The sequence below is a fragment of the Vulpes lagopus genome, chromosome 5 (genome assembly GCF_018345385.1).
Source record: "Vulpes lagopus strain Blue_001 chromosome 5, ASM1834538v1, whole genome shotgun sequence".
In the NCBI taxonomy this organism is placed as follows: Eukaryota; Metazoa; Chordata; class Mammalia; order Carnivora; family Canidae; genus Vulpes; species Vulpes lagopus.
In genome coordinates this window covers 43,697,796-43,707,665 of record NC_054828.1, presented here as the reverse complement: position 1 = coordinate 43,707,665, position 9,870 = coordinate 43,697,796, and the positions used below count along the sequence as shown (strand labels likewise).

Here is a 9,870-nt window from a genome sequence, read left to right as displayed (position 1 = left end):
ATTTTGGAATTCGAGAAAGAAGTATCTACGTGGGAGAGATTTTAGGGTGCTAGTAAAGAATGATTTCTACTCTCCCTCCGGACTTTGAAAAGGAAATGGGGGTATAACATAGTATAGAAATCTGAGCCTCAGTCCTGTGCGGGTTATAGAGACAGACTGTGTCAGGGCCAGGGAAGGAGCCCAGATCACCGGTGCACGTAAAACTCTAGTCAGCAAACATGTATTAGGTGACTACCTCCTAGGTGAGGTCCTGGGGCACAGAAGTGAATGCAACAGTATCTGCCCACTAGGAATTCATGGGCCAGTCCTGGAGATGCTTGAAGCATAGAGTTGCAGGACAATGCAATGCTTAGACTGGTAGGCCCCCGGTAGGGCCTGGTATGATGATGTCTGGCACAAGCCTACAGACCCCATGGAACTTTTCAAACCTTCTCAGACAGTCTCTGTCCAAATAACCAGTGAAACCAGGCAGCATTTGTTTTTCTCTCCTTGTCTGCCTTTCCCTGCACCTCTCAATTTCTTGTCCTTGCGGTTAAGTCACTACCATTGCTCTGGTATCCAACTTCCCCCAGCACCTGGAGCACAGGCCTTATCTCCGGTTTGGACCTAAAGGTGGTTCCCGGGTCTTTCCCCGTATCCCTCAGACACCTGAAGGCATTCTCTGGCTGTTTATTTAGTTCCAGGTTTCTTTTTGGGGTGACATGGTGCCTCTTGCCCCAATAATAAAAATGAAAAAAAAAAAAAGTCCTCTGAGAACCCAGAAGAGAAACTACTTAATAGAAATAGAAGAGTTAATAACATCTTCAGTACATTTCCTCTGGTCTTAAAGAGCGAGTTGGAGTTGACAGGAAAGGGGAGGAAGGCAGGCTGCGTAAAAGCAGGAAAGCCAGACAAGCTTGGTGCATTTGGAGGAGAATGAAAGGCTCTCTGAAGAAGTCACCTCAGCAGCTCCCTCCTCTGTCATTGGTGGCTGTTTCATAGAGGGGAGGCTTGATGCCCAGTCAAAAAGCCCAGGCTTTATCTCCTTAGGCTCCACGGTCTCCACTCCACCATATATACATGGAAATGACAGAAGGAAATTGCCTTGCAAAAGAGAATTTCAGAAAGAACCTCGCTATGGGGGCTAATTTCATATCATTGATTCTAATAGTTATTGGTAGAAATAACTATCTAACTATCTTTGCCCCCAGACCTTTCTATTCTACACGCACACGCGCACACACGTGCACCCCCCCCCCAAATCCTGCCAGCATTCCAATCCATCGCCTCTCAATTTGCATTTGGCCCTGAGATTCTTCCTTTAACAATAGGTGGGGCCCATCCTTCTGATTCTAACTTCTTCCCACCAGGCGGCAGAGATTTATCTTGACAAACCGTTTGGAATTGCTGGGGGGAATATTAATAAAATTTGAACACGCATCCTACAGCAGTGAAGAGAATACCTGAGAAGTTTGAAAGCTTTCGTGGGAGATTAGAGGCGGCCGTGAGGAAATGTGCTACCCGGTGGTGAGCTCCCAGCACAGATATTTCACTATCCAGGGATCTCTAATTACTAATACAGTACATGAACAGTATGATATGTCCTTACAATTGCAGACGCCTTTTCAAAGATAATCTTTAATAGTTTATTTGACAACCTGTAAAATTATAGAAAATTATTAGTCTTGGGAATTACAAAAATCCCTGTAGTACAGTCAAACAATAAAATTATAATTACCTGTGGGTAATTGAAATTTAACTGTTTTTTTATTGTATATTACACATCAATAGCAACATAAGTTCAAGAGGTTTTTTTCTTCTTTCCTTTTTTCTTACAGAACCTGAGAAAATGGACAGCACTGTTGGGGGCTTGTGAGTTCCTGTCACAGTACTGAGCTTGAACAATTTCGATTAAAGCCCCATGTTTGAGACTGTCATTAGACCTGCATTAAATTACATATCTGGAGTGTTAAAAAATAAAGAGTACAGTAGCTTTTTCTCAGCTACCTAAGGTAGGTAGTTAAGGCCTTGATTATCTTTAAAGATCTATTTTTTCCCTCCACTGAAAGTCATTGTTTCTTTCATTAAACATAAAACACATTTAAGAACACTAAACTGCGCAGACAGGAATATTAGGATGGCATATTCCAAAGTACCTTTGTTCTGTATTCATTGCTCTGGCTTGACTTCTGCATTGTATAATGTGATTTTATTATTTAGCCCTCATTCAGACGAACTGTACAAAATTGGCATCGCTTGGGACCTCGAATCCCCCGGGCTTTGGATAAAGTGGGTACTTGCCTTCCTCCTTGTCTTCATTCAACTTCCCCTCACAACACCCCCTCCCCCCAAAAAATAAATTTTAAAAAGCCACATAAGTGTTTCAAACTGAAGCAGGGTGCTAGCATTTCTGTTACTCATCACTTCTCTTTTGAAGGATGGCCTTTATCACAACCTGTCTGGGCTCCACCCTCTGGGTTCCTTTGTTTAAAGAAGCCTTTTGGTTCTTTGGTTCCTCCTAGCTGAATAGGAGTTTAACTGAATGGAAAAAAAAGTGTTGGACCTGTACAGGGGGATACAAAGCCATAGGGAGAAGGCTCGGTTCCTTTGCAGGATTGTCTCCACCTGTCATTCCTCTGACACTGCCCCCCACTGCCCCCAGGCTCCATCCTCCTGCCTCTGTATCAGGGTCCTATCCTCTTCTGTCTGTAAACATCATCGCTGCTACAAGGCCTGTGGGGAACCATGGGTGCCCAGGGTAGTCCTTTGAAGCTATTATACAGAAGTAGCAGCTTCAGGCCAAGTGGTCTGACCCAGTTCCTTCTCTGTGGTTTGGAGAGTAATGAGAACGTAGATCTGTTTTTATTTCACTAGGCACTGATTTTCACCTCTTTATCTGGATAGAGGGAAACAGGGTCAAAGAATATGGACGGTTCCAGAATGATACTAGAAATTAACCAGTTGGCTAGTGCCATCCTTTCTTCTGTAAGCGGTCTGAGAGATCCGGTGGGGGAACTAGAGGCCGCTGGCTTCCGTGGTCACCACTGGGGGATTCATAACACGTGAGACAGAGGAAGGAGGGGGCTACTTCATCCAGGAGTATATTCACTTAATTACATTAAGTGAACCGAGAGAGAGAGAGAGAGAGAGAGAGAGAGAGACCAAAAGACAATGAAGTTCAGAAACAGCAGCCTCAGCTCATTTCTTCTCATATCCTCCTTCATTAATTCATTTATGTTGAATTCACATAGATGATGGCAGACAATGTGCACACACGCACACACACATTCCTCTAACCTTTTAGACAGGATATCATCAAGATTTCCCATTTGATAGCTTAAGTCATAATTTCATCCATCTTAAGAACCAGTATCGGAAAGCAAACATACATGAAACATTTCTTTTGGGAAAAGGGAGTCTTCTCCGAATCAGTTTTGTATAATGACTTAATGAGGGCCCTGAAGACATCAAATCTTATTTTCTACACAAAGGTAGATTGGAAAATATGTATACCATCCTGAGCGTTAAATCCATGCTGCAGAGCAATGAAAAGCTGACATATTACCCTCAAGTAGATGAAAGTTCAAGGTGGATAATGTCCCTCTGCTGACTGGGGTAAAAACTCAGCAGTTTGGAGCCCCAGGAATTCATGACTTTGTAAATGTCAATGCGGTGCAATCTTTTTAAAGCAGGAACCAGCTCACATCTGGTGTACTCATTCATCTTCTTTCTTTTCCCACTGGAGCGGAAGCTCCATGAGGAGTGGCACTTTGTCACTCTCATCACTGTCATTGTCACAACCATCCACTGCTCTCACACTTGAAATAAAATCCAGCCCCACATGTGTGGCCCCTGCCTGCCTCTCCACAATTCCTCCCACTTCCCTCTAACCACCAAGCCCCTTGCTATTCATGAAAGCCACCAGCTTCTGCCCACTTTGCTTTTTATTTATTTATTTCTTTTTAATCTTTTTTTTATTTATGATAGTCACACAGAGAGAGAGAGAGAGAAAGAGGGGCAGAGACACAGGCAGAGGGAGAAGCAGGCTCCATGCACCGGGAGCCCGATGTGGGATTCGATCCGGGGTCTCCATGATCACGCCCTGGGCCAAAGGCAGGCGCCAAACCCAGGGATCCCCTCACTTTGCTTTTTAAAATGGTCATTCTTTTCACCCCCTCAGACAGACAGGTCTTCCTGACTGCGGTTCTAAAATTTGCATCCCTCCAAACCTGTCATTCGTTTCCCCTTAGTCTGCTTTGTTTTTCTTCATAGTATATATATCACCGTCTATAAGGAGTTTTTAGCAGTGAGAATAACTCAGTAATATTCACTGAATGGGTAGAGTTTTGGCAAGTGAAGAACATCCCAGGATGGGACATGAGTATAGACCTCAAAGTGACCCCCCAAGTTACACACCAGGGTTCTTAGGGCCATTAACAGAAACAGAGATAGCAGGAGGGGTTTGTATAGAAAGAAATAGCTAATCACCATTGAATTGTCTTGCTTTGTATACAGAAATTTGTCATGTCTTATTTGTAAAATGGAACTAGGTGATCTATGCAGAGTTAAAGACTCTGCGTTGGGTCCAACAGTTCAGTATTACGTTGGGGAGATAAATGTAGAAACTATCAAATCCATAATAAGGTAAAACCTGGTTTCCACCAATTTAATCTCTATTAAAAGCCTCATAAACCACATTTTGGTAAAAGGGACTAATATCTATCTCACAGTTATGCCCAGCTTCTAACTCAATTGGCATATGTTTCTTCATATTCCTCTTTAAAGAGTCAATGGTTTATGAAATTATCCAAATACCTGAATCCTTCCCTAACCAGAAAAAGTCACTAAATGCAAAAGAATTTAAATTGCACACAGTCCTTAATCCCCTCAGGCTTTCCCCCTCCTCCAAGTGCAAGCTTTAGTTTCAAGAAAAGAAATACATGTATGTAAAGCCCAGTAAATTTTGGGTAGGTGGCTCTATGGTTTTAACTCAATGCCTTGATTTTAACCCAAGCTGTTGAAAGGTGCAGCTTAAAAATAGCCAACTGCTATTTTTCCCACCCTGTCCCATGACTTAATCAATTCCTCTTTCTACTTCAGGAGGACTGAAGGTGGAAGTCTTTTCCTCAGCAGAACCCCCATTTGTGGAGTCTTGTGAGGGGAAAGCCCTATGGAGTCCTGGGAGGGAACGGGGGGGAACTTCTAAGACAATACTCTAAATGAGCATTTGTTTCCTGAAAACACTTCAGAATGCTGAATATGCTCAAGATGCAGGCCTTGCAGCTATAGGGTGGTCTGGATCTTTCAGCGTAGACAGTGTTTTTTGCTCAATTCAGCTTCGACCAAATCTTATCTTCTGGAAGATTTGAAAGGTGTGAAAAACAAGACAAAGTTCCAACCTCAGGCTTTCTAGAAGAGTCTCATCTCTTGCCGTCAACTTTAAAATGGCTGTCTTCTTCCAAAGACGTCAGGCCATTTGGAAACCTCTGCAAGGGCTTTGCAAAATGTATCATGTAGAGGTCAATGTCGCTCCCTCAGTATCCACATCCTGTGGGTAGCAAATTCGTACAGATTCAAGGTTATAAAGGGAATGGATTTCTCCTGTCTGAAGGGGACCTCACACTGTTTCATTAACTTTTTAAGCCTTTCTGACTAAAACCAGAGGCCTGGTTGACAGTCTTTTCACATCCCTTCCAACTCTGGGAGTCCAGGTTTTTGCTCAGGCCCAGATAATTCTCGTAGTGAAAAAGTGAAACTTCTGTTCTAGCTAATTCAGTCTTCGGCACATTTGCTACTGTTTTTTAGAAGCCAGAGGCGATTTACAAGGGAACTTGCAAAGCCATTTTGCCTGAACAAATTCTCCATCTGGTGATTCACTGAACATTATCTCTTATTTCTTAAAGGAAGAAACAAGGAATGGACTTAGAAGGCCTCATGTTGATATTTACCTGCCAAGACATCTTAACTCTGCTGACTCTCCAGAGAGACCCATTTGTACATTTACATTTAAAAACAGGCCTTCAGCATAATTTCCCACTATGCCTTTCCTTCATCTTAGGTGAGTGAAGCTGCAAGTTGAGGCCCTGTCCGCATATAAATACTGGAATAGCTGAAATCCAGGGAGATTAAAAAAAACAAAGAAAAAAAAGACCATATTTTTTATTTCGTGAGGCCCACAAACGAGTTTGAGTATTTTTTTCATCAGTTGTTTGGTGATGCCTAAGAATATTGCTGCTGCCAAGGCACCTCACCTTGCCTCCTGTGAAGAAAGGGAGTGAGATGCTGAGATTCTTGTTATGCAAAGGGGAAAAAACAGGGTCTGCTCCAAAGGAGGAGTGATCTCATCCAGGCTCTGCTCTTTCTTCTGGGATGCTCTCAATTCCCCAAACCACCTCCCCTCACCCTCCCCTCACAACTCCGGTCTTTTGCCTTCTCTTCCTCCTGGTTGCTGGGACACCCTTAATGATCTATTGGTATCCCTGCAGACTTTACTATGACCCTCTTGATCTCTGTGTCTCCTGACTTCCCAAAGCCAGGTGTGCCTTTCCATGTGAGGACCCGATTTTTCTCATCAATTGCACCCCTTCTGCTTCTTCACTTTCTACCTCTAGAGATAATACCTCCCCTATCAAGTTGGTTTGTTTCCTAGCCAGCTTGTGCCTAGGAAAAGAGACTGCCCTTGGCTCCTTCCTCTCTTCCCCAGTGCTGCTTCCCAAAGGCCACACACTGCTTCTCATTCAGCTGATTTTTTTGTGTGTTTCTGTGACCCTTGTTGCTATTTGACTTTGGATCTTGCCTTCTTTTTATAGTCCTCTGCTGTTCACACAGGAGGACAGAATCTGGGCCAGATATATGTAGAAAGAGGGCTAGGAAAAACGAGAAGAGGAACTGACTCGGCCAGGAAAGGGTAAGAGGTTCACAGGACACTGGGAAATGGAAATATTGCATATAATCTTACATAAGGAACAAACCAAGACATGCACTCATTTGCTAGTAAATGTGCACATTCATTCATCAGCTCAACACCTGTCTGTAACAAATCCTGTTGTCTCTTTCACAAAATTGCTCAAGATTATTTCTTCTCTCTGTGCAGGATTTTAGACTTACAACCATCCTCCAACACAAATGTGAAATGGCCATTTTCTAAGCCAGAGATGCTTGTCTCTCTTTTACTCACGTTGGGCAAAACACAAGGCCCTGATCTATGGCACAGCCTGGTGAATTTGAAGCTTGTGCCTAGGCTCTCATGTAGTATTCACCCAGTCATTTATTCATTCAATCAGTCAACCATTTAGCTGATATTTATCAAGCAAGAACCTAGTACATGCCAGTTATTGTCCTTGTACTCTGGAAGTGGCAGTGAATAAAACAAAGTCTCTGGTCTCATGCAAGTTATTTTTTGGAGGTGTAGGTTGAAGGGAGACATACATATTCCTTCAGGTGTTGGTGAATCCTGAGGAAAAATCAGGTGGCTAAAAGAATAGAAAATCATGAGGAGAGAAGATGCATCATTAAGTAAGGTGGCAGGAAAAGGCTCCACCAATATAATAAGTTGTAACTTGAATGACTAAAATGTGGGAGTAAGCCATATGGATTTCTAGAAGAGAGCCTTAGATAATGGGAGCAGGAAATCAATAATCCTCAAGCAGAAGAGTGTGTGGTGTATTCAGAAAATAGCAAAAAGTGGAGTTATCTAGTGGGTCCATCTCTTAGGAGCACCTATACACCTTGCATTTTTTCCAAAAAATAATATCTACTTCATTATGATCACCTATTTAGGGCTTATCTTTTCCCTCTAGCTGCACACAATACGAAGCAGGAAATCAACTGCTTGGATTACCCCCACGTCCCTGTGCTTGCTCAGTATCTGGTACATCCGAGGTGTACCATAAATAGTAATCAAATGAATGAGTAGATGTCTGAATAAATTGCCCTATAAAATGAGATAATGCACATAAATCTTTTAGCTCAGTACCAGGCATATACTACACATTTAATGTATTTCAGGGACAATATGTTGCTGCTGATGCAGGTGATGATGATACAACCCAGCAGAAGATGAACTTCTTCCTGAAGATGGAGAGACTACTCCTGGTCTACGGTAGGCCTATGCAGCAAGAAGGTCTCTTTAGCTAATTTTTGCAGAAATACATCCTCTGGTGTGTGCCCTGTGTAACTCCAATGATAGCTGTGGCAGCGGCAAATTCATCTACAGTGACATACAGATATAACAACGTCCAAATATACAGTCAATAACAAGAAGGCAGAACTATTCAGCTCTTAGTTTGCTATGGCCTGCCAAAGAAGGAGGAAGGCCTTCAGAGAGAAAACAGCTAAATGATGTAAAATGAAGATTGTCATCCAAGTGAGGGATTCGTGAAAAAGAGTATATCTGCTGGAAGTAAGTTCCGCATTACCGGCCCACATACAGATTTAGCAGATGTTGATCCAACCCTCACAACTTTTGAAGCATCACATGCAATAGAGAAAGTCTCGATTTGAAGTAAGGGAGGATTATGGATGTCAGAAACCAAGGGAAGGTGGCATTGTGGTAGAGCCTGAAACATTCTGGGGTTGACGGAAAACAAATCAACTAGTGATGATCCAATTGTGGCTACGTGGGATATTAGAGCTGGTAAGTGTTGTAGAGGTTATTTCACAAAGCACCTTGCTCTTTTATTTCACAGGTAAGGGAAGCCCTGTTTTTCGCTGGAACGTCTCTCCCTAAATTTTTGTCATCAGTGGCGGAGCTGAGAGTAGAACCTAGACCTTCTGTCACAGAAGTAGGTGTTTCTTCAATTACTCTCCATAACTGGTCCCCTGCTCATGTTCTTGCCCTTCTACAATCTATTCTCTACCTAGTATCAAAGAGATCTTTTAAACCTGAACTCAGATCATTTTACTGTGCCTCATAAACTCTCTAATGGTTTGTCCTCACAATTAAAATTCAAATCCCTTATAACGGCATACGGCACTTCTCTAGCATACAGTGTTGCCTGGCACACAGTAGGTGTTAGTGAATGAATGAACTTCTTTTTTTCTCCAAATAATATTATAAAGTTGGTCAATCATCTGCAGAAACAACTTGATTTAAATAAAATAGCCAGTAGTATTTCCTCTGAAATTAACGTACATGATGAAATTTAAGCTGAGTAAAAGTGGGTCAGCTGAATTCAACAATCAGCCCAAATAATTTATTTCAGTCTCCATTTGCCAGTGGACAACCACTCATTCCCTCTCTGGCCCAGCCTCATTAGGCCTGTTTACCAGTGATTTTGATGACAATATGGAAAGGAAATTTATGAAATCTGAAAGGCACAAATTTGGAAAGGATCAGAAATACAACAATCAACATTCAAAAATGTTCTGACAGGCTGGAATTCTGAGCAAATTCCAATAAGATGAAATTTAATAGCAATAAATGCAATGTCCTGTATAAAAGTTCAAATATTAATTGTATAAGTACAGGATGGAGAAACTTGGCTTGGCAGAAATTCATGTGAAAAAGATCTGGAGGATTTAGCTGACCACAACTTTAATAAGACCCATCAGTCTGAGGCAGATGCCTTTAAAAAGTCCAATTCAGAGGTTGCATTAGTAGAAGCCCTTTGTCTAAATTACAACCAGTAATCGTTTTCCTACACTCTGTAGCTCAGACCACATCCGGCATATTTTGTTCAGTTCTGGGTGCCATATTTTAATGGGGACACTTAATCCCGGGGAAGAAAACCAAGATGGAGAAAGTCTGAAAACCAAGTCATGGTTGAAAGAATCAAAATCCAAAATCATGCCAGTATTTTAAGTTCTACAGGATATTGGAAGAGCTTCATTTTTGCTGTTCTAGAAATCAGCGATATGAAACAATGGCATTCAGTGGTTAGTAAAAGTACT

The 9,870-nt window shown here is 42.1% G+C and overlaps 1 long non-coding RNA gene across 4 annotated transcripts in view; it reads left to right on the top strand.

Annotated features, from left to right (window-relative positions):
- Positions 1 to 1,821: 1,821 nt before the first annotated feature.
- The window catches only part of LOC121490447, a 142,457-nt gene continuing 134,408 nt past the window's right edge, over positions 1,822 to 9,870 (top strand). For 3 of the 4 annotated variants that reach the window (XR_005987678.1, XR_005987679.1, XR_005987676.1), the window contains exons 1-5: positions 1,822 to 1,991; positions 5,883 to 6,037; positions 6,789 to 6,886; positions 7,987 to 8,080; positions 8,667 to 8,762. This is a non-coding gene — a long non-coding RNA (uncharacterized LOC121490447). The remainder of the gene's footprint in view (positions 1,992 to 5,882; positions 6,038 to 6,788; positions 6,887 to 7,986; positions 8,081 to 8,666; positions 8,763 to 9,870) is intronic. The other variant, XR_005987677.1, reaches the window with a different exon arrangement.